General features: G+C 46.4%; 1 pseudogene; it reads right to left on the bottom strand.

Moving 5' to 3' along the window:
* Positions 1 to 1036: 1036 nt before the first annotated feature.
* The window catches only part of LOC138273932 (zinc finger protein 135 pseudogene), a 73961-nt pseudogene continuing 50490 nt past the window's right edge, over positions 1037 to 24507 (bottom strand).

Raw genomic sequence — 24507 nt, 5'->3', positions numbered from 1 at the left:
CATGACCTCGCCCAAGTGTTGTCCTGCCCATCATGGACCCTTTGCTAGAGCCAGAGTGTACTTCTAACTGCTCAACTGAAGGTTTCACTGAATGCAGCGCACAATGCCACAGCGCCTCACAGAACTGACCACCCAGCTCCTGATTTATCGGACCTGACGCAGAGATTTGCATCGCAGAACCCTGCAGCTCCCAATCTTCAGCTCCACCGGGGCAGACGCAGAGCTTCACATAGCAGCCACTCCCAATCAGCGCTTCACCAGACCCGGTGCGGGGTGATGCAATCTCACATGACAGCACCACACAACCCTTTAACGGTGGCTTCAACAGGTCCAACACAGCGTCTTCGCACCAAAGGCACTAATTAAACCTGGTCCATGATCCGCCCGTTCTTCACTGTTGTCACCCTGAACTGGTGAGGGTGTCCTGTTCCTGTGCAATCAGATACCCATAATTGGCGCTTTGCACCGTTTGATGCTATTTTTGACTAAAACTGTAAAATCATAAAAACGATTCTACTGATTGGATTTTTGTTGTCATGGTGCCATTTTATTTATTGAAATATCTTCTATTTTTCTAATTGGTTTGGGACTCTTATTCTTTTTGTGTTGTGTTTCACTTTATTACTTATAGAGTGCTACTGGAATACTTTACACATTGCCCATACGTTAAGCCTGACTGCTTAACTAGAGGTTTAATCTCAAGTTTATTTAGTGACATTTGTAGTTCACCCTGACAAGGACTGTGATTAATATTCGAACAGGGTTCTCACTCCCTTCAACCAATAATCCAGTTTCATACAGACACTTTTATAATCCTACAAATATCTCTTCTTTTCTTCACTCAGACTAGTCAGGGTTTCCATCATCTGCTTTTTATCATCTGGTATTTGAATGTTCCACATATTTGTAATTGTATCTTTTTCGGTAATTCCTTCATCTCACAGTAACTGCACTTTTTTGCACCTGTGTGTGTCCACAGATGGGTTACTATTGTTGTCATACTTACATTACTGCCAAAAGTGCTGCATTTCTATCATTATTTCTGTTTGTTTAGCGATGGTGTGTTAGCTGCTGTGTTTGTAGGTTGGAGAATTGCACTACATTTGAATGTTTTTTTTCCTGTGTGTGATCGCTGATGTGTTTTTAGGGCTGGTAACTGACTAAAGCTCTTCACACATTCACTGCAGCTAAATGGTTTTTCCCCTGTGTGTGTTCGCTGATGTGTTTGTAGGTTTGAGAACTGACTAAAGCGCTTCACACATTCACTACAATGGTACGGTTTTTCCCCTGTGTGTATCCTTTGATGGTTCCTTAATGTTGAGGAAAGACTAAAACTACTTGTGCATTCACTGCAATGGTATGGACTTTCGTCTGTGTGTTTGCGTTGATGTTGTTTTAGTTTTGATAAAAAACTAAAGCTCTTCCCACATTCACTGCGCTTGAATGGTTTTTCCCCTATGTGTGTTCGCAGATGTTTTTGGAGGTTTGATAACTGACTGGAGCTCTTCACAAATTCACTACAATGGTATGGTTTTTCCCCTGTGTGTGTTCTTTGATGGTTCCTTAATGTTGAGGAAAGTCTAAAACTACTTGTGCATTCACTGCAATGGTATGGTTTTTCGCCTGTGTGTTTGCGTTGATGTTGTTTTACGTTTGATAAAGAACTAAAGCTCTTCCCATTCACTGCACTTGAATGGTTTTTCCCCTGTGTGTGTTCGCAGATGTTTTTGGAGGTTTGATAACGGACTGAAGCTCTTCACACATTCACTACAATGGTATGGTTTTTCCCCTGTGTGTGTTCGCTGATGTCTTTGGAGCTCTGATGATTGACAAAAGCTCGATACATTCACTGCACTTGAATGGTTTTTCTCCTATGTGTTTGTGTTGATGTCGTTTTAGTTTTGATAAAAAAACTGAAGCTCTTCATACATTCACTGCACTTGAAAGGTTTTTCCCCTGTATGCCTTCGCTGATGTTGTTTTAGGCTCGATAAAGAACAATACCGCAACACACATTCGCTACATTTGAATGGTTTTTCCTGTGTGTGTTCTTTGAAGTTTCCTTAATGTTGGTTTTTCCCCTGTGTGTTTGCGCTGATGTCGTTTTAGGTTGCCAACTCCGTTCTTTACCTTGTTGTTTGTTAAGTTATCTTTGCCACTTCATTAGCCCCCTGGGGGTGGATCAAGCATTTCTGGTTTCTTCAAACCTGGAAGATTAAAGCATTATCGTGAGTTGAGGTGGATTTTCTATCACCATAATATCCCTCCATCTCCCTGAAACTAGTGCAGCTGACACAACCTTGTTCTGGCCCTGACACTTTACACAAACAAGAGTTTCTTTAGTTCCTCCTAAAGCAGATAAAGTTCAGATTCTGTTGCACTTTCAGCTTCTTCCAGGGATTTTTGTAAAACAGAATGAGGGATTCATTGGAATACCTACCTAGACATCATACGCGCAGACAAGGCACACAAACAGCAGCAATATCAGTCATTTAGCTGTTAATAGAGTGAATCCATCACAATCAATAATTGACCTGACATATCCCCGCAGCCAACAGATGTGTTCATATTAAACTACTGTTGCTTTTTGTTCCTTTCAAGGGTATCTGACTCAGTGTTGTCTGTGTGGTGCCGAGGAGGCTACTTTGCAGCCAGATGGGCCTTTGGCCGAGCTGGAGGAGGCGTCTGTTGGCCGCAGGTCAATGGAGCATTTCTACCTTTGGGAATTTCTTATTGCCAGGTTTACTTCATTCCTTTTTCATCACCTGCCTCCCACGCCCCTATATCTGCATACTCACTCTACAGAGCTCATTGTTAGTCAAAACATGGGGAGCAACTCGAAACCTGTACATAGCAGAAAACAGGTAACAGCCTGATAATCAAATGGCCATGGCTGGCAGATCGGGGATCACAAGCTTTATTTTTAGAAGCTCGTCTGAGAGGTACAAACAGAGGCGGTGCACAGGTAGGTGCTTATGAGGTACAAACAGAGGCGGTGCACAGGTGGTGCTTATGAGGTACAGTGTTCCAAAAGAATGGACTCCATTCTGCCAATTAGGGTAGGGGTTCTTTTCAGGAACCACATGCATTAGTCTTACAGGAACAGTAGCCCTCAATCACCACTGGGTGACATGCTTCATTATCGGACCATGCTCCTCGTCCAGGTGGCACTGCAATGACTGGCGGTCCCTACTAGAGGGCTCTTTGCCAGAGATCTTTTTTTAAGCGGATGTGAGCGGGGCAGGCAAAACTGCTAAAAGTGTCTCAAGGTGCCCAAGAAAATTATCTTTAATACAACCTGGCACCCCTACCAAAGTTAGAATAAAAAGGGGGAAGTACAGAAAACAATGATCTAGTTCCCTACCAACAACTAAATGTATGTCTACCACTAATTATGGAACTGTGTGTGGGTATTCCTTACACTACAGAACTGTTCTAGAATTCCTAGCTCTACCAAAAACAAGTTGGTGGAACCCTTCCTTCGTGGACCACATCAGGCAGCCCACCTAGGGGTGTGACTAGCCTGGTAGTGAAACAAGCCTACCTGCAGAGCTAATTTACTGCCTGTCCTGGTGCCAAATGGGCCTCTGGTACCAAATGTGCTTCACAGAAGAGGGTTCCCTCTCCCAGGTCTGCAGGAAGCCAGGATCACATAGCGATGTCTGCAGGTACTTTGAAGTCCCTGGCCTTGGTATGCAGCTTTAACAGCCATCCTGCTGGAGGAGGTGACAGCACCTTCCTATGGAGCAGGCATTGTTTCTGGCCTCTGAGAATGTGGGCTCTCACCTCCAGGGGGGTCAGAAAGTCATCCGTGGTGGCAGGCTGATTGAAACCAGCACACTAGAGGACCAGAAGGTTTCAGGGGCACTTCTAAAGTGCCTCTGGGTGCATGTCATAATAAATCCAATACTGGCATCAGTCAGGATTTATTAAGATGAGGTGTTTGATACCAAACACCATAGGTTTCAGTGAAGCCATTATATAGTTGGGTAACTCATTATGACCAATGCTCAGTAGATACCTTAAGATGGCTTCCTTGTTCACTTGAAATATCTTGCGATTGAACTGGGCATCACAGGGTCAGATCTGCTCACACAGACAGGCCTTCACATGTATTATAATGCACCCTGCCCTAGGGCTCCTACGGCCTGCTGTAGGGTGACTTACATATAAAAATGCATGGCGTTTGGCATGGCACACAACGAGCGTGCCATGCTGTGTTTTCACTCTTGGCTTGCACCATGACACGCAGTCGGCAATAGCTGGCTGTGTGTAATTTGTATGGAGGCTGCTTAGGGTGGCACAATACATGCTGCAGCCCTTAGGGACCCTCTTTAGTACCCATGCCCTAGGTACCGGGGGCACCATTTACTAGGGACTTACGGGAGTACTAAAGTCCTGCCAATTGTTCCATAATTGAGTAGGTTGGTTTTAGGGCAAAGAACGCTGGCACAGGAGCTGGTTTAGCAGGCTTCAGTGCACTATCAGAGTCGAAAACCAACATCTAGCATTTCAAATGGGTGGGAAGACATCTGCAAAGAAGTCAGTTTCCAACACACATTTACACGAAAAGGGCACAAATGGTCTTTGAAGTGGACTTACATCAAGCATTACACCTGCCAAGAGATATTATTCTTTCTTCTCTGCGTTACATCCAACCTACACATGACTAGACTATTACATCAGCACCATAGGCCTTCTCAGAGATAGGCCCAATGTCTCTGGCAGAGCAAGTACCCATAACGTCAACATCCCACTACAAAACTGCATTCAAGAACAGTAGCGACTACGGGATAAAAGGGTACAAAGCAAACCTATAAGAGAAGAGACCCAAGAACAGACAGCCTTTATATAAGGGACAGCGACTCCCAGGACATCTTCACTTTCTGGAAAACCCATTAGGTGAGGTTATAAAGGACAACTTGGCTGCGATAGAAACCAGGCAAAATAAGATTATACAAGAACAAAAGAGACAAACTGGAACTAAAAATGGAAGAATTACAGGTAATTCATAAGAGAACCAGCAGCTTCAAAAAATGGCATACAGTTCTAGTCCTCAGAGCCCACATGGAAATGATAGACACAAACAAACCACACTACGAATTACGAAGCACCAAAGAATGGGTGGGAATAAAGCAGGCAAGATTATATTTTACAAATCTAGGGTGAAGGAGACCAGAGGACTCAAAATAACAGCTGGGTCGGGCATCTCAAATGCGTTCAGGAGCTATCATATGCTGTATACAGCTGAGGCCAAGCCCCTGGAACTTATACGCAACTGTCGAGCATCAACCAATTTAACATCACTCATTGTGTCACATGCAAAAGAGCCTGACTGCTCTATACGGACAGAGGAAGTCATAGCAAGTACAGCCAAGCTCCAAATAAATAAATAATGCACCTGGCTCGGATGGCTCCTCCATACTGTTATACAGAACACTTTATCGCCCTACAGCCCCAATGTTATGGTTCAGTTTCTTAAAAATTGCACTTCAAAGCAATTAACACAATAACAGCATTATTTACCCAAGGATTATCCCTGCTCGCCGCTTGACAGACGCAGTCTCATGTTCTCCTGTCAGATACTCTGCCTTCATGTATCATTCCTTAGGTCTAGATTCTATTCACACTGTGACTATCTGTACGTCTCCACGAGATCTGGGGCGTGTAAATGCTCTCAGTTCTTTATTTCAATACCAGGCCCCGGGTTATCGCAAACTATGATCATTCCTATGTAGTGAATTATTATTATTAGCAGGGTTTTGTAGAGCACTTGGCTACCCAAGTCGGGCAATCCAGCACTAACAGAATTGGTCAGGAAATACACTGTTTAACTGAAGAGATACGTTTTCAGCTGCTTCCTACAACTTGATAAGTTTCCATTTCTCCTAAGATGAATGGAAAGGGAAGTTCCAAAGTTTGGACACCAAGGGGCTTATTTACAAGCCCTGTATGCCGCTGGTCATCACTTTTGGTGACGCACCAGCAGCACATAGCGCAGACCCATATCTACAAGGCCACACAAAGCCACTTTGCGTGGCTTCTCATTGCCTTGTAGATATTGTGTAAGGCATTGCAGCACAAGTTGCTGCGTTGCCTAACACTGTGTAAGGGAGGTGTACCATGGGTGGTGCCGTGGGTGTTCAGTGCACAGATACCCCTTGGGGTGACAGTGCAGCCCAATACAAAAAGGGAATTGATTGATTGATGACCCATGGGTATTGACGCATTCTGAAATTTACAAGAATCTAAACCTGGGAATGCATCAAAACTGTACTTCCCAGTGCGCAGCAGGCGCTACAAGGAGAAATAACTTTTATTTTAATTTTAATTATCCACGTTGTTTCCTCTTTTCAAGTGTACTGCACAGGGCTCTAAAAATCTACTTGACCACTCGCTATGGCGAGTCATATTTGATCAGGTCGAGCTATTTTTAGGATTTACTCGCCCCTTCTGACAAGTTGACAAAGAACAAGTGTTCTGTTCCGTCGGACAGTAGAGGTGCAATAAAATAAGTTTTTAAATCATGTTCTTGCATGTCACATCTGCTCTGTGTTCACAGACAGAGGTCAAGAGTCAGTTTGTCTTGCAATTAATTTTCTTTCTGACTGCAGAGTAGCAGGATTTTGTAAGGTGAACTGTCTGACCTGCTGTTTAGAGTGTGAAATAACAGGCTACAGGGTGTCTGACCTGCTGTTTAGAGTGTGAAATAAACAGGCTACAGGGTGCCAGGTTTTTCTTAACACACAACATTTAAATGACTAAGTCAACTGTACAAACATTTCAAAAAATATATCAGTAGTTGTGAAAGGAATTTGTTTTTGTATTTCTGCATGATGAAAAAATATTGTAATAGGATGAAAACAAATCAGAATACATAAGTGTTGATGTGCAAGGGATATATTTTCTGAAACCCGATTTTCACAGATTGTTAATACAGTATATAGTTTTATCAGTAAATCTGCAAGTTAGTGGAAAGGTTTTTGGACATTTCTTGGTAATTCACTATGTGTAGATCAGTCAGTCAGTTTTTGTAGAGCGCAACTACTCACCTGTGAAGGGTTCAAAACACTAGATGACAGTATGCTACCACATCATGGTTTAGTAATATATTTTTTTAAAGTGAGTGTTTAAACAAACTGAGAAACACTCCTGCCCAGATGGTAATGCTATAAGTAAACTAAAAGCAAATCATGGATCATGTGTCCCCTATATGTGGGCTAGATTCTTGTGAAATATGAAGCAAACTCTTTGGTCTACTTAATCAAACAAAAGAGGTTTTTCTGTACTGCAGGAATGCTGAGCTCACACATTTGAAGGTGCAACCATGTGTGAGAATGAAGATAAAGGCAACTCTGTAAACTATTTCCCTAGGATCACACAATTTGAGACCTGTTTATAGGTCAAGTACATTACAGTTACATCAAGTAGATTATTCAATTTACTCGACCTGCTGGTCTAGTAACATTTTTATGATTTTTCGAGGCCTGCTGCGCTGGTGCTAGGCAGCAATTTGTGCACCAGCACAGGGGAAAAGGGCAAAACTGCACTGTATCTTGTAAATATGGTGCATTTCTGTCAATGGCAATCTCCTGAATGTGGATGGCAATATATTCACAAACATACTAGCCCATGAGAAAAACTTGATTGAATTTGGCCGAACCTTGGTTAGATGGGTCTTTAACAGCTACGCCAATCCACAAACAGTACTGAGCATACATGGAGCAATGCCACCACCACTAAACATACTCCGGGGCGTAAAACAGGGCGGCCCCCTCTCTACTATCATTTTCACACTGTATATAGAGCCAAAGGCAGACAGAGTGAGGTGCCACACTCACTTTACAGGAATAAAATTTATCAGGAATAACCACAAATGTGCCCCATACGCGGACAACATCTTGGTGTTTTGAGCCACCTAACAAAAGAAATGAACCGCTTAGGCAAAGTATGAGGCTTTAGCCTTAATAGTCAACAAGCACTGGCAAAGCTAACAGGTCTTTCTATGCAAGATCCATTGACTTTGTCAACATCTTTGAGCTATGTTGTACAGCAGACAGCTGCCGCACAGCACACCTAAAAGTAAGGAAAAAGTGGCATGACACAGCATGCTTTTTTTCTGGCGGGGGAACGAGGGGTAAGCAGCACAACACCGGAAGGGGGAAATCGTGAAGGACACAACACAGGCAAGCAACACAATGCAGGTGGGCAGAGCAAACATCAACAGCGCGGGTGGGGGTGGGAAGGTGCCAGGAGGTGAAGGGGGGAAACTACGCAATGCAGGGAGTGGGCAGGGGGACGGGGCAAGCAACACAACCCGGGAGCAGGAGGAACAAGGCAAACAACAACAAATAGACGCACAACAATGGGTCAAGCAAAAGCAACAGGCCAAACATCAACAATGGGGTGCGCAACAACAATGCAGAAGATAGGGTGAGAGGACTGGGCAAGCAGTACAAAGTGGGGGGTCAGGCCAAGCAACAAAACACGGAAGGGGAGCAGGGGGCAGGTCAAACAACAGGGCAAGCAACAATCATGGGCAAGCAACAATGATGGAGCAACCAATAACAATGGGGCACGCAACAATTATGGGGCAAGCAGCCACCAAGGTAAGCAACACAATGCAGGAGGAGGGCAGGGGCAAACAACAATAACAGGGCAGGCCACAACGATGCAGCAAGCATCAATGCAGATGGGGCCCGGGCAAGCAACATAACGCTGAAGGTGAAGTGAGAGGACATGATAGGCAACAACGCAGGAGGATCAGGGTGAACAAGGAAAGTGATGGAAGGCAAATGTTTTGCCTTCATCCCACCTAGTTTTCTGAATTTGTTTTTATTGGCCTTAGGTCTCTGTGCAATTTACTATGGCTAACCAGTTCCAAACTGCTTGTGCAGATTTGGGGATTGTACCAAAATAGCACATCTTATTTACTTATAAGTCCCAATTAAAGTGGTGCTATATGTACTCAGAGCCTGTAAATTAAATTGTACTAGTGGGCCTGTAGCACTTGTTATGCCACTCACTAAATTAGCCCTTTAAAACATCTCTCAGGCCTACCATTGCAACTCTGAGAGATGATTTAAAGGGCTGCCAATTCAACTTGGCAAAATAACCCCTTTTCCAATCTTAAAATGCATTTTATATAACATCACCCCTAGGATATGGCCTAAACAGCCCATATGGCAGTTTCATTGTATTTCAGAATTTGGCATGTATGTTTAAATTTTACATGTCCAGGTAGTGGAAAACTCACAAATTTGTTTTTCACTCTTGTGAGCTTTCTTCTCCCGTAGGATAATACAGGGTTACCTTATTACATTTAATAAGTGGTACTTTTGCTTGTGAGTGGGTAGAAATGTTATCTTTGGTGTCTAAGAAGCTGTTTAAAATCCTCTTTAATGGCAAAGTTAGATTTTAAGTTACCATTCTGAAAATGACACGCTTAGAAAGTAATTTTCATGTTCTAACCATTTGGTGTCTGCCGCTTGTTTCCTGGGTGACATGATAGCTGGCAGTTGGCTTTTGTGTGTTCCTCCCAGACGGCTACACAGTAGAGGGAATAGGAGTTGGCATGATGGGCCACCTTGAGCAGGATGGGGGAGCTGAGCAGTGTGTATTTCCCTGTAAGCATACCAGCTTACAGGGAGGAGGAGACACCCCAGGTGTGAAGACAACAGTGTGAGGTGTCTGCGGTTCCACATTTCCTGGCTTTCAGAAGACCATGCAAAGGTCCGCAGGTGCAAGCTGTGAGTCACTCTCACCTGGGGCTGCTTTCTCGACAGCGTCTGGGCTCCTGGCGGCTGCTCCTCGCTCCTCCTGCTCAAAAATAGCAATCACCCACCCAAGGGTCAGCAGCTGCCTTTCAAACCTGCTCCAGAGCTGGTCCACTTCAGGTTTTCATTCTCCTTTCCATTTCTATCACAGCTGCTTTTTCCTTGGTTTCTTTCTGACTTTCTCGATCCAGTATATTTTATATACATGAAAAGGTTTCAGGTCTTCATAAGATTGAGTCAGTGTTCCAGACTCTCCAAATAATTAATATTCAGGAGAGTATATTCCCAGGATCAGAGTATTATGAAATTACTTGCAGAGCAGAGAAAAACATCAGGCACAGAAATCATGGCAAGTGAGATGTATCCTGGAAAAGGCACCATCTTGGGAAGGGGTATGTATAAGGCTAGCTGCAACTATATCTTCAGAGAGAAGGCGGTCTTTGAACATGCATCTCACCAATGCACACACCTTGACATCCTTCTTCCTATGCAACCTTCCATGTCCCGACTGCTGCCTCTCAAACAAGGTGCTCTGCGCAACCCACAGAACACCACTCCACGTAACCAGGGTCTGGACCACATGGGGACAGTCACCTTCCTGCGCACTGAGCATAAAGACCAGAGAGCTGCTGCCTCACCCTGCAGTGAGGGACACCTTCCAGCGCACTGAGAATGAAGACCAGAGAGCTGCTGCCTGACCCTGCAGAGAGTGACACATTCCTGCGCACTGAGCATGAAGACCAAAGAGCTGCTGCCTGACCCTGCAGTGAGTGACACCTTCCTGCGCACTGAGCATGAAGACCAGAGAGCTGCTGCCTCGCCCTGCAGTGAGTGACAGCTTCCTGCGCACTGAGCATGAAGACCAGAGAGCTGCTGCCTCACCCTGCAGTGAGTGACTCCTTCCTGCACACTGAGCATGAAGACCAGAGAACTGCTGCCTTGCCCCGCAGTAACACATTCCTGCGCACTTAGCATGAAGACCAGAGAGCTGCTGCCTGACCCTGCAGTGAGTAACACATTCCTGCGCACTGAGCATGAACACCAGAGAGCTGCTGCCTCACCCTGCAGTGAGTGACACCTTCCTGCGCGCTGAGCATGAAGACCAGAGAGCTGCTGCCTGACCCTGCAGTGAGTGACACCTTCCTGCGCACTGAGCATGAAGACCAGAGAGCTGCTGCCTGACCCTGCAGTGAGTGACACCTTCCTGCGCACTGAGCATGAAGACCAGAGCTGCTGCCTCACCCTGCAGTGAGTGACACCTTCCTACGCACTGAGCATGAAGACCAGAGAGCTGCTGCCTCACCCTGCAGTGAGTGACACCTTCCTGCGCACTGAGCATGAAGACCAGAGCTTCTGCCTCACCCTGCAGTGTGAAACACCTTCCTGCGCACTGAGCATGAAGACCAGTGAGCTGCTGCCTCACCCTGCAGTGAGTGGCACCTTCCTGCGCACTGAGCATGAAGACCAGAGAGCTGCTGCCTCACCCTGCAGTGAGTGACACATTCCTGCGCACTGAGCATGAAGACCAGAGAGCTGCTGCCTCATGCTGCAGTGAGTGACACCTTCCTGCGCACTGAGCATGAAGACCAGAGAGCTGCTACCTCACCCTGCAGTGAGTGACACCTTCCTGCGCACTGAGCATGAAGTCCAGAGAGCTGCTGCCTGACCCTGCAGTGAGTGACACCTTCCTGCACACTGAGCATGAAGACCACAGCTGCTGCCTCGCCCTGCAGTGAGTGACACCTTCCTGCGCACTGAGCATGAAGACCAGAGAGCTGCTGCCTGACCCTGCAGTGAGTGACACCTTCCTGCGCACTGAGCATGAAGACCAGAGAGCTGCTGCCTCACCCTGCAGTGAGTGCACAAACCAGGTGCGAGCTGCCTTCTCACCACTGCACACTGCTGCCTCTGGTAACAAGTCACACACATGTGACAATGCTCTGAGCAGATGAAGCCTCAGGACTGTCCTGCCGGAAGGGACCTCCGGGGGTCCGTCCTGTCCATTGTGGTCTGCTTAGGATTTCTGTCTGAACGTGTTCGTGGGACGTGAAAGCAGCGAGAAATGCACACGTCAGGTAGATTACGTTTTCCAGACTCCGTGCTACGTTGGTGAGTATGTCCGTTCAATGAGGCCCATCACCTGGTACCGCCGGCTTCAGCTACTTGGAGAATATAACATACCAGCCCCGATGGCTGAGCCGGCTCAGCACCCAGAGAACAGGAGGCAGCCGCGCAGGAGTGAGCCGGACCCATGCACATTGTTACAGCCTCTCATCTACTATCTGCCCATCCTCTGACCAATCACGCTCCAGGACGAGACCCTCGTAACAAGCAACCTGCCAGACTCAGAGAAGACCACTGCTCATCTCTGCCCCCTTCCTCTCCAGACCCCTCTTCCATCCGCCTCTGCCAAGGTGCTCATCTGCTTCAGGAATGGGGCATCGACGTCTGGAGCCGGCATTACCTACTAGGATTCTGTTTCATAACCTCAGCGTTTGCTGAGATGGACAAAAATGCCACATTGATGGAATATCATGAGTGATGTAATATGTGAAGATATAAGTAGTGCACTAGCAGGTGCAGTGTAGAGTTCATTAAACCATGACTCGCACATTTCAGTGGCTTTGAGGTTTTTAAACACTAGTTCTTGTCACAGTTCAGCACCTAGGACATTACTTTACCCGTCGCACCTTTTTAGTGAATGTCTCAGTTTTATTTTTACGTAAGTTAGGCTCTTCCTACCATATCCAACTATAGGCCCACTCAAAAATGATAAAGTTCACAAAAAAGGTTTGATTATATTCTGTATGTAGCATGTGTGACGCTCTTCCGGCGGGTTGGCTTATGTAAAGTATGGCCTGTGGCCAGACCTTGCGCTCACTCCTCTGCAAGCCTCCAACCCGCGGTCCCCAAGTTAAAAATAAAGGTGTGCGTGCCCCCGCTCAACACAAAGGCACCCAGGGAAAAGAAAAATGTCTGTCTCCTATCGGTACCCAGGATGGGGAATCAGCAGGGCCACAGGAGTCATGGGGCACTCCCTGGGGCCCCCAATACCCACTAATGGTGAGGGGGCACCGGATGGGCACCTGCGGTACAATAAGGGGGGGATGCCTGTATAAGTGCTGGCTGGAGAGTCAGTAGAGAGTGTGGGGCTTTGGGGCGCGCTCTACGGCCTCAAAGTTAAAATAAAGTATGTGTGTCTTGGGTGGGACCGTGGCACCTCCCCCTCGAAAAAAATATTATAATTTAGGAGCAGGAGGCACCATTTTATTATTCACTGCCCCAGGCAAGAAGCACACCATAATGCCCGGCAACAGCTACTGCTGGACCCTGGCAGTGCCCCATGAAGCATTGTTTGTAATGTCCTGGAGGGCTGCAGGACGCGAGCAGCCCCCTTCTCCCCCCACCCCCCCAAACTCCAGTAACATTAAGAAAAACCCACAGCAGGTCTCCTGGGTCATTGAATCCACGACCCCCAGGACAGCATGCCATATTTGTAAAGCACTCTGACTTGAAGCTGCGTGGTCCTCAGCTGGAGTGTGGGAACCCCTTGTGGTTAGTTCTACGCCTAAACTTTGTGGCCTGAAAAATGTTTAAAAAAGGCTTAAAGACACATTCATGTTTTTTTAAATGCTTTATTGAAAATACAATCACTAAACACTGCAATGGTTGGATTTATAAAATATCCATTTCATTATAGTGACTGGTATCTTATTGAGAAAGCCAATAGGCCTGCCGCTTTATATTTTTTGGGTGTGCTGACCCTTTGACAAAGCCCGTATGTCTGCCCGACTTAAAATGACACTTTTTGTTAGTTCTGTGGCACAGTGAGCTGTGTGTGGCCGAGGATTCGGCGCCCTCGGTGCACCCCGGGGGGTGAGGCCCAGGGTCTGGCTAACGGCGATCAACATCTTACTCTGTAAAAATACAAAGTTGATATTTACTGCAAAACAAATAGACGTTATAGTTAGGAATTGTAATAATATCTTACTGTACTCTGCTTTACATTAAAAAACTATTAGAAATAATTCACTGTAAAAACCCAAGGGTTAAAGGGACATTATAGTTTAGGAAAAATTGTCAGTTAAGACAACTGCTTTATACTAAGAAAGCCACTGAAATCCACGACTTCCGTTAGCACAATTAACAATAACTTGTGCCCTAAAGGAACTGTAATCCGCCCCTTTGCCACGTTCTATGACATCATTGATAACATCACTGCAACATATGAAATGGCATCATTGACAACAATTCTGTGCCTGGCAGGGGCGCGAATCCTATAACATCCTTTTTAAAAAAATATGTTATTGCATTTTTTAAGTTGTAACAGACAGTGCACCAACAGGTGTTCATAATAAAATTTCGGAAACTGCGGTAGAACATTTGTACCATCAGAGGTCTTACACACTGTTGACAATAAATAATCACTTGACATCGTCGTGGGGGTTGAACGGGTGTGGGGTCCAACCCAGTCGATCAAGTGTCCCAATCAGACCCTCTTCTTGAGTTGCATCTTACGTGTCTAGGCCATAATATTCCGTCCAGGTGCCCCATATTTTCTTCATTTGCGTGTGCAGCTTCTAATCTTATATCTGACCCTCTCCGCTGTCATATAAAGGTCCATAACCCTTTCCCATTCCAGCAGTGTCGGTGTCTCCGGGGCAATCCAATGCTTCGCTAAGAGGCATATTTATACTCTGTTTGCACCGAATTAGCATAATTTTTTTTAACTCTAAATCGGTGCAAAACTAACTCCATATTTATACTTTGGCGCTAGACCCGTCTAGCGCCAAATTTATGGAGTTAAAGTCATTTTCTGGAAGTGGAGACCTACCTTGCCTTAATGAGATGCAAGGTAGGCGTTCCCGTGCAAAACATGACTCTATGACCTTAACGCCATATTTAGGGGCATATTTATACTCTGCGGCATATTTATACTCTGTTTGCACCGAATTAGTGTCATTTTTTTTTTACTCTAATTCGGTGCAAAACTAACTCCATATTTATACTTTGGTGCTAGACCTGTCTAGCACCAAGGCCCTGATTTATACTTTTTTTGCACCACATTAAGGTCATTTTTTGACGCAAAAGTGGTGCAAACTTACGAAATATTGGCACTTATTTATACTTTTTGCTGCAAAACTGCACTAACTCAGTTTTGCACCAAAAAGTTTAGCACCGGCTTGCACCATTTCTGTGCACCAGCCGGGCACCATATTTATGGAATGGTGCAAGCCGGTGCAAAGGGTAGGCTAGAGTAAAAAAGAAATGACTTTAGTCGGGTGGGGCTGGCAGTATAGAAGAAGAGGGTTTAGCACCAAAAAATGACTTTAGGCAGGTTTGAGTAAAACAAGTGACTCTAACCAGATTAGCATCATTTTATGGTGCTAACCCTACCATGCCACATGACTCCTGCCTTAGAAAAGGCAGGAGTCACGCCCACCACCCCAATGGACGGCACAGAGGACAAGGGTCCCCTGGGCATGGCCATTGCACCCTGTGCCATGTATAGGGGCCCATTTCAAGGACCCATATGGCACTTTCAAAAATAAAATGCAATCTTACCTGTACTTACCTGGGATGGGGTCCCCCATCCTCCGCAGTACCTCTGGTGTGGGTTGGGGTGCCCCTGGGGACTGGGGAGGGCACCTGTGGGCTTATTCTATGGTGTTCCACCATGGAAATAGGCCCACAGGTCCCCTAACGCCTGCCCTGACACAGACTTAAAAAAATGGGACAAAGCTTTCTTTTTGACCCCGCCTCCCTCCCTTGCACCATTTTTACATGGGAGTCTAAATATGGAGTTAAGGCCATACAGTCATTTTTTTGCACTGGAACGCCTACCTTGCATCTCATTAATGCAAGGTAGGTTTCCACTTCCAAAAAATGACTAACTCCATAAATTTGGCACTAAATGGGTCTAGCACCAAAGTATAAATATGGAGTTAGTTTTGCACCGAATTAGAGTAAAAAAAAAAAGTGATGCTAATTCAGTGCAGAGTATAAATATGCCCCTTAGCATCAAAAAATGACGCTAATCTGGTTAGAGTCATTTATTTTGACTCTAACCTGCCTAACGTCCTTTTTTTTACGCTAGCCTACCCTTTGCACTGTCTTGCACCATTCCATAAATATAGTGCCCAGCTGGTGCTAAAAAATGGTGCAAGCCGGTGCAAAACTGCATTGAAGAGTGTAATGGAACAAAATAGACACCTCGCACTTGACAGAATGGAAAAGCAACTGGCAGTAAGAAAACACCAATCGTTCTCGTGCGGACATATTCTCACACTGGTCATCAATAGCAGCAGCATTGTATCAACTGCTTCAAAGAAGATCAACCAGCTCGCATCCGGCTCTCAAGGAAAAGGAGTGCTGCATGCGACAACCCTACAGTGCATAGGTGAAAGAGAGCAAAAGAACTTTGAGGTAGGCCACTCGCTTCTACAAAAGGAATTGGGACTGAGGAGCTTCGCCATAAAAGCGTAATAGCCAGAAAATTACACAACGGTGTGCATGGCAGTATAAAAAAACAGGAAGACTTGCAATGAGCACGTTTACAGCCTCCTAAAACAATGGCAGAAATCCATCAGCAGTCGTGTTGGCGGTTTCACCGCCGGCACCGCCTGCCAAAAGGACGCCGCCCGCCATATTCCAACCAATAATTCGCGCGGCGGTGTCCTGCCGGCAGTGGAAGTGCCATGACCAATCTCCTCCCACATGACCCCCTCAACGGACGAGGTAAGTGATCGGCTGACAGGGGAGGAGGGTGGGGGGTGTTGTGTGTGTGCATGTGTAAGTGCATGTATGTATGTGCGTGTGTGAGGGGGATGCGTGAATGTAGGTGTGAGTGCGTGTGTAAGTGGGTGTGCGTGCATGTAGGTGTGGAGGGGGACGTGTATGCGAGGTGAAGGTGGAGTGTATGTGATGTGAAGAGGGAGTGTATGCGATGTGAAGGGGGTGCGTGTGTATGCAGGAAGGCGGGGTGAGGAAAGTGAGTACGGGAAGGTGGGGTGCAGGGAGTGAGTACTGGAAGCGGGGGGGGGGTGCCCTAGAACGGGAGGGGATTCAGCGAGGGTGCGTGTGCTGGCGACAGGAAAGGATTTTCCTGTCTCTGGCAGCGTTTCCGCCAGGGTTTTTTGTGGCGGTGTGACCGCTGTGAAAACACTGGCGGACCGCCACCTCGTAATACCGCTAGCAGTGTTACCGTGACCCCCGGCTGCTCACCTCTGGCCCGGTGGTCGGACCGCTCTGGCAGTACCGAAGGCATTGTGGCAGTTTGGCAGGAGCCAAACCGCCACACTCGTAATATGGCGGTCTCCACCACCAGGCCCGCGGTGGTAAGACCACCACCACGAGTGTGGCAGTCCGAAGACCGCCATATTCATAGTGAGGACCTATGTCTACAATTAACACTAAGCACTGCAGTGTCTGTGCACCCTTGCTGCTTGTTTGTAAGATCCAAATACACAGTTAATGGCTCCACTATTGGCACCTTTGACTTGTCATCCCTTTCAGATGCTCAAAACTGTTATGAGCACATGCTCCGTCTGGCAGGCTCCTTTGTCATTTTCGTCCTTGCCTGCCACTCTTGACACACTAGCACCTCTGAGTGCCCTGCCAGCACATTGCACTTCAGTGTTGTTCTGCTTATTGCTGACAGCTAGAAAGGGCTTCTCAGCACAAGTTCGGTTTAACGGTCTGGGATCAGGCTGAATAGACACATTTTTTCTTTTATTCCTCATTGTTCTTTTAGAGCCCCTCCAAACTGACAAATAACACTGCATAGCATTCTACTGTTCTAATGGCCGATGAATGTTGTTTTATCTATACTCTCACATATCATGACTTTTGTAACAATTTTAACTAATTATAACAAATAAGGTATTACTTACGTCTGGCCGGTCTTGATGGTTATCAGCCTGAGAGGGCAGTTGTGCAGCATCTCAATGGGCATGCACATCAGAAATGTGAGTACAGTGTTCAAAGCCCATTGAGGCATGACTAATGGCCTCACATCTGGAACAGAACCTCCTACATGACTTCTCCCAATTTGGGTTCCGCAGCAACCACAGCACTGAGGCAGCCCTTGCAGCTATAGATGAGATCCGAGCCCTACTCGCCGGAGGAGAGACTGCGGCTCTGATTGTCCTAGACCTCTCAGCTGCCTTTGATTTGGTCTCTCACCACACACTCATCACAAGGCTACAGAACATAGGCATCAAAGGAGTCACTCTCATATGGATCCCTCTCCGAAGCCACCACCAACACCAAGACCAAGTTCCACAACTGTATGAGATGTCACCAGCTGGATGAAAGACAACTGCCCAAAGTTCAATATGGAAAAGACAAAGGTACTGATTTTCTGAAACAAATGCTCCCTATAGGACACATCTTTGTGGACCTCAAAACTCAAACCTACTCCTACCCCCACACTAAGAAACTAGCTCCATTCTGGACAAGCTAACCACAACAACTCAGGTCAACTCAGTCTCCTCCTTCTGCTTCTTCTTCCTCCTCATGCTTTGTACAATATTCAAATGGCTACCACAAAGGTCAAGACACACCATCACCCAGGCTCTCATCTCCAGCCAATTGGACTACGGCAACACTCTTAATGCAAGGATCGCAGCTCACCTCCTGTGACAACAGACCTTACAGAACACTGCAGCCAGAGTATTCCTGGATCTGCATAAAAGAACCCACATCACTCATTACCAACGGCTCCCTGTACACAAAAGATACCAATTCAAGCTCCTGATCCACACATATATTGCCCCATAGAACTCGGACAAGCCTATTTGAGCCACCAGCTGAACGTCCATGAGCCTACCTGACACTTCCACTCTGCTTACCCTTCTCTGGCCCTCGCCACCAGCATCCAATGTAGCAGATGCAGAGGTCCCTCCTTCTCCTACCTAGCAGTGAAGACATGGAACAAGCTACCCTTTTATCTCCAGATCTCACCATCTCTACCAGAAAGTCCCTGAAGACCTGACTTTCTGGCTAATCAACTGGATCCTGCCAGTGCCCACATACCCTCATGGGTGATAAGAAGCACTCTGCAAGTCTGCTGATTGATTGAGGAGGACACGTGTTGCATACCTTTTATGAACCAAGCCGCAATGGGTGACTTAAACACAAAAGGTTGGTCTGCCAACTGCAAGAATGCAGAAGTGGCTGAGAGGTAACCGTAACTGTGCTGGGAGAGGAGCCCTGGTGGGCCAAAGAAAGAACAAAAAGTAGAACCTGGGAGAGAGGTGCAGACAGAGTGTCAATATGTCTGGATGATCACCACGCTATAAACTTATCCCACTGAAAGGTGTATACAGTTTTAGTGGAGGGACAACTGGCTGCCAGAATAACATCACAAGCTTCAGGAGGAAGATCGAAAGCTGTCAACTGTTGCCATTCAATCTCCACACATGAAGGTGGAGGGTGCACAGGTTTGGGTGCGGGATACTTCTCTGGTGCTGCAACAGAAGATCCTCCCAAAAAGTCAGCCTGTCTGGAGGACAGATGTTCATGCTCAAAAGTTCGGGATACCAGACTCTCCGTGCCCAGGTCTTTTAGTAATCTTGGATGACACCCACAAAATATTTTACCAATGATTGATTGGTTTCCTCCCTCAGTTCAGCTAGAAGCTCCTTCACTGCTTTGGGTTTGCCAGGCACTTGAATAGTAAAAGTTATTCCCTAGTCCATTGTCTGGTTCAATTAGATCTGTAACGGCACAACATATCACTTTAGCAGTAAACTTTAGAGCACCAGTAACACAAACCTTATGGCGAGGGGTGCCCTCAACATAGGAGGAGACTATATGTGTCACTCATGTCTACACTTCAGTCCTGTAGACCCAAACACAGAAAATGTTTGTACATACAGAGCGCTGCTTTACCTACTAATTATGAATCTTATTGCAACTTAGAACTCCTGTTGGGCTATCAAGGGCACCAAGCATGGTTTGTGGACAACTACTTCATGTATTTCAGAAAATCAGAATGGCACCCTAAAGGAAATAAAGGGGCTTTGTGGTTTACTGTTCACCTAGTTCTCTATTGTTATTTTAGCATGTTGCCTCGATCTGTGCTGCCAGAAGGTCTTTAGAACCTATAGCTCGGACCATATTGTAACCAGTCTGTAGCTTGGTATCTTAGCCCTTGGCTGGAGGTTAGTATCTTAGCTTCTTCCCTTACTCGGGATCTGTTTCCACCTAGGTTTCAGTGTGATAATTGCAACCTAAGCAGATACATACCAAGATCAGCCCTATGTCTATGGTATTCTGTGTGCGCACCCAGTTCAAGTTTGCCATCTTAAAACTACATTGTTTCTAAGAAGCATGTGCTCTTCCCCCGTTATTTGTTTCTTTTGTTTCACTCATGGGGCTGCTTCCTTATGACTCATTCCAGTGGCCACATTTTACATGTTTTTTTCGGTTACTATTACATCCTTTTTCTTTGACTTCGCTGTGTCGTAGTTTTACTCTTGCTCTAGGCAAGACTGTTGATTTAAGGTCAACAGCACTTTTTTGTTTGTAGGCGACTATGCCTATCCTACAACAAGTCACAACTGTCGTCCCAACCCTCCCAGCTCACAAGCATTACCTTACCAAACACATGACAGTAAAAGGTGATTTGCACCAACCTTTACGCTTGGACTCAATAAGACGACATCTCAGGGAGGTTGTGGTTAAACGGAGATTACCGTTTTCTGACATGAGCAATAAGTCTCATTCACACACAGGCAATGAAGGAGATGCAGTGAAGTTTACAATAGGTTTTATTTAAAAAATACTGCGAACTGCTATAGAGTGCATGAGCTGCAATAATTAGGATAATGAACAATGCAAGGAACAGAATGGTAAAAATGAGAGTCATGAACACAAAATCCCTACCATCTTGCAATTACATGAAGTATGAATAGTTGTGAAATAGGCCTAGCACCCTAGCATGGAAAACCTAACCCCTAACCTAGAAGAGAGCTAGGTATGATAAACCTAAACTGCCACTGCCATGTCCATGGAAAGCGCCCCCAACCCTCATTACCTTGGAATGAGGTTTCTAGATCAGACTCCGTGAAGACACGAAGGCTGGGTCTGCATCAAAGCAACGTGTAGAGTAGATAGCGTTGATGGCATCGGTAGGAATCCCTCTGATGGCCTTGTCTGTGTGAGATGTATTTATACAGATGTGGTGGGACCCCTGACGCAGGTGTGTTCTCAAACAACAGATAAGAAGGAATACTTGGATGGCAATTCTATAAACAATTCCTTGAAAAGCACATTCTGGTGACTGTTGCACATAAGTAGGAAAGTACCTAATGTGAATACCTACGGAACTTCTTCTGACACTGATAAGGACGTCTTTACGAAGTAGCACTGATAATGTGTAATATAAACATCGTCCTAACTATAAACATGGCAGCCATGTTTGAAGAAATAATTAAATAAAGGTGCTAAAACAGAGCATCCCACGTAGGTTAAAAGTCACTAGGTGATGGGACACAGACCTGCAAGCCTAAAGGCTTAACTGAACTCCTGATTCCTGATAAAAACTAATCGGATCCACTACAGCTTCAGATCCAGGTCTTGCTACAAGCAACAGCGCCTCCCCACACACGCCCAGCTGTGGGTGGTGAGCTGGACACTGGTGTCTGCGTGACTCCAGAGCAGCCTCACACACGCCCAGCTGTGGGTGGGGAGCTGGACACCGGTGTCTGCGTGATTCCAGAGCAGCCTCACACACGCCCAGCTGTGGGTGGTGAGCTGGACACCGGTGTCTGCGTGACTCCAGAGCAGCCCCACACACGCCCAGCTGAGGGTGGTGAGTTGGACACCGGTGTCTGCGTGACTCCAGAGCAGCCTCACACACGCCCAGCTGTGGGTGGTGAGCTGGACACCGGTGTCTGCGTGACTCCAGAGCAGCCTCACACACGCCCAGCTGTGGGTGGTGAGCTGGACACTGGTGTCTGCGTGACTCCAGAGCAGCCTCACACACGCCCAGCTGTGGGTGGTGAGCTGGACACTGGTGTCTGCGTGACTCCAGAGCAGCCTCACAAACGCCCAGCTGTGGGTGGTGAGCGGGACACCGGTGTCTGCGTGACTCCAGAGCAGCCTCACACACGCCCAGCTGTGGGTGGTGAGCGGGACACCGGTGTCTGCGTGACTCCAGAGCAGCCTCACACACGCCCAGCTGTGGGTGGTGAGCTGGACACCGGTGTCTGCGTGACTCCAGAGCAGCCTCACACACGCCCAGCTGTGGGTGGTGAGTTGGACACCGGTGTCTGCGTGACTCCAGAGCAGCCTCACACACGTCCAGCTGTGGGTGGTGAGCTGGACACCGGTGTCTGCGTGACTCCAGAGCAGCCCCACACACGCCCAGCTGTGGGTGGTGAGCTGGACACCGGTGTCTGCGTGACTCCAGAGCAGCCTCACACACGCCCAGCTGTGGGTGGTGAGCTGGACACCGGTGTCTGCGTGACTCCAGAGCAGCCTCACACACGCCCAGCTGTGGGTGGTGAGCTGGACACCGGTGTCTGCGTGACTCCAGAGCAGCTCACACACGCCCAGCTGAGGGTGGTGAGCTGGACATTGGTGTCTGCATGACTCCAGAGCAGCCTCACACAAGGCCTAATACCAGGTATCTGTAGGTTCCATGCTTCAAGGCCACAGATGAATGTGGCTGGATCTTTTTTGTGGGGTGGCATGGGAGAGGAGACAACCTTCACCAGTATGCTTCATGACTCCATACACTAGAACAGTTGCTTCAACGTAAAGGTTTGAAGGAAAGCCTTGTGCACTCACTGATGGCATAGGGCCCAGAGTAATCTGTCTATATTAATCCAAACAATAAGCTCAGTGAATACAAAAGTCCAAGCGACAAATGTGCGTCCAAAACAATTACTCTATTAAACTCCATAAGATGTCTTCGGAAACATCAATGGTGCAAACTGCACTTGTAACACTTGGACTACTCTAAAAACACAGCGAAGGTACTATCTACACACTTGATTGCCTCACATCGGAGGGACTGCACAGTCGCTACTCTGAGAAAGCGAGAACCCCAGCCCTGATGGATCCTTAGATGCTGTAGATGGCCTAATTTCATCTATACATTCTTAGATAGTGTAAAAGATCAGCTTTCTTTCTTTAAATGATGCTGTTTTGGCAGTGCTTTGGAAAGGCGTCTGTCTTTTATGTGTTACTTGATGTTGCTGAGGAGCCGCCTTTTTTTAAAACCTTTTTTCATACCCCGTGCAGCAACATAGCGTTTTCCTGTGTGTATTCTCTGACGTCCTAAAAGTCGTTCTTTACAATCAAAGCTCTTGCGACACTCACTGCAGTGAAAAGGACTTCTGTGTGTGATTTGATGGTGTGCAAGGGTTCTCTTACGATTAAACCTCTATGCACACACACTGCATTGATACGGCTTCTCTCCTGGGTGTGTACTTTGATGCCCTGCAAGGCGTTCCTTGCGGTCAAAGCCCTTGCCACACACAGGGCAGTGATAAGGCTTCACCCTTGTGTGTATAGTGTGATGGAATACAAGGCTTTCCTTATAAACAAACCTCATAAAACACAGACTGCACTGATAAGGTTTCTCTCCTGTATGTGTTCTGTGATGTCTCTGAAGATTTCCCTTCTGAGTAAAGCTTTTCTCACAGATATGGCAGTGAAAGGGCCTCACTCCTTTGTGAGTTATTTCATGGTGTATAAGAGTTGCCTCGTCAGCAGACCTGGTTTCCTGCTCAGGGTAGGGACACTGTCTTAGTCCTGTGTGTGTTTTTTCGTGCTGTAAAAGATGTGTCTTTCCAGTAAATGTCTTCGTACACTCAGCACACGGATACGCTCCTAGGCCTCTCTGTTTTCTTTTGGGCCCTAGAAGTGCATCATTGTTAGAACTCTCACTCTTGTGTGACCTTTGGTGTTTCTTTTCATTCATTCTGTGAGCAAAATTCTTCCTTCCAGCAGAAGCGTGCTGTATCTCTTTACCATTCAGACTTTCTCTCTGAGACTGCGGTGCTGTGGAGTGAAAACAACACTGAAAGTTAACACGGGAAATATTTCTTGAAACAAATACACTGCTATAATACGTGAAAGGTGGACTAATATCTAGGAAAGAAGGGGAATGTTACTACCTGTAACCAATCGTTTGCTGCTTGTCGTACTGCAGATCACATGTGGTGCACTATCCTGCCGTCACATTCTGGGCTCTGAAAAAACATGTTTAGTTCAAACATTGAGTTTCGATTTGGAGGACGACCCGTGATCATGTAGTTGAAATGCAGAATGCTTCAGCACGCAGACTCCAACTTAAATTATTGTATGTTTTCTCCATAGACATCTGTTTACATGTGCAGTATAGAAAATAAACTGCTTAGTGAAAATGAGTAACCTATATACTTTCCACCCACACAGCAAATAGGTGGCGCATGTGACCATACAACATTACAAGTAATATTTTCCATTTGCACCATGGTGTGCAACAACTTAGAAAAATCTTTACATTTGGGGAGGAGGGAAAAAGAGGTATTTGTGTGACTAACGGTTTCAGAACAATTAGGCACATTTGGGTTTCTTTCCTTGCATAGATGCCCACCCAGAATTACTTTATGAGTGAATGCACAGAACCTCATGTTGCTGCTTTACAACTATCTACTATAGGTATATTGCTTAGTAAATCCATTTGGCACCTTTTCTGCCTTGGAACGAGCCTGTGGTTTATTTTGATGGTCTCT

Source organism: Pleurodeles waltl, unplaced genomic scaffold (genome assembly GCF_031143425.1).
Source record: "Pleurodeles waltl isolate 20211129_DDA unplaced genomic scaffold, aPleWal1.hap1.20221129 scaffold_125, whole genome shotgun sequence".
Lineage (NCBI taxonomy): Eukaryota > Metazoa > Chordata > Amphibia > Caudata > Salamandridae > Pleurodeles > Pleurodeles waltl.
Note: the sequence above shows the minus strand (reverse complement) of the source record. Positions and strands in the feature narration are given on the sequence as shown.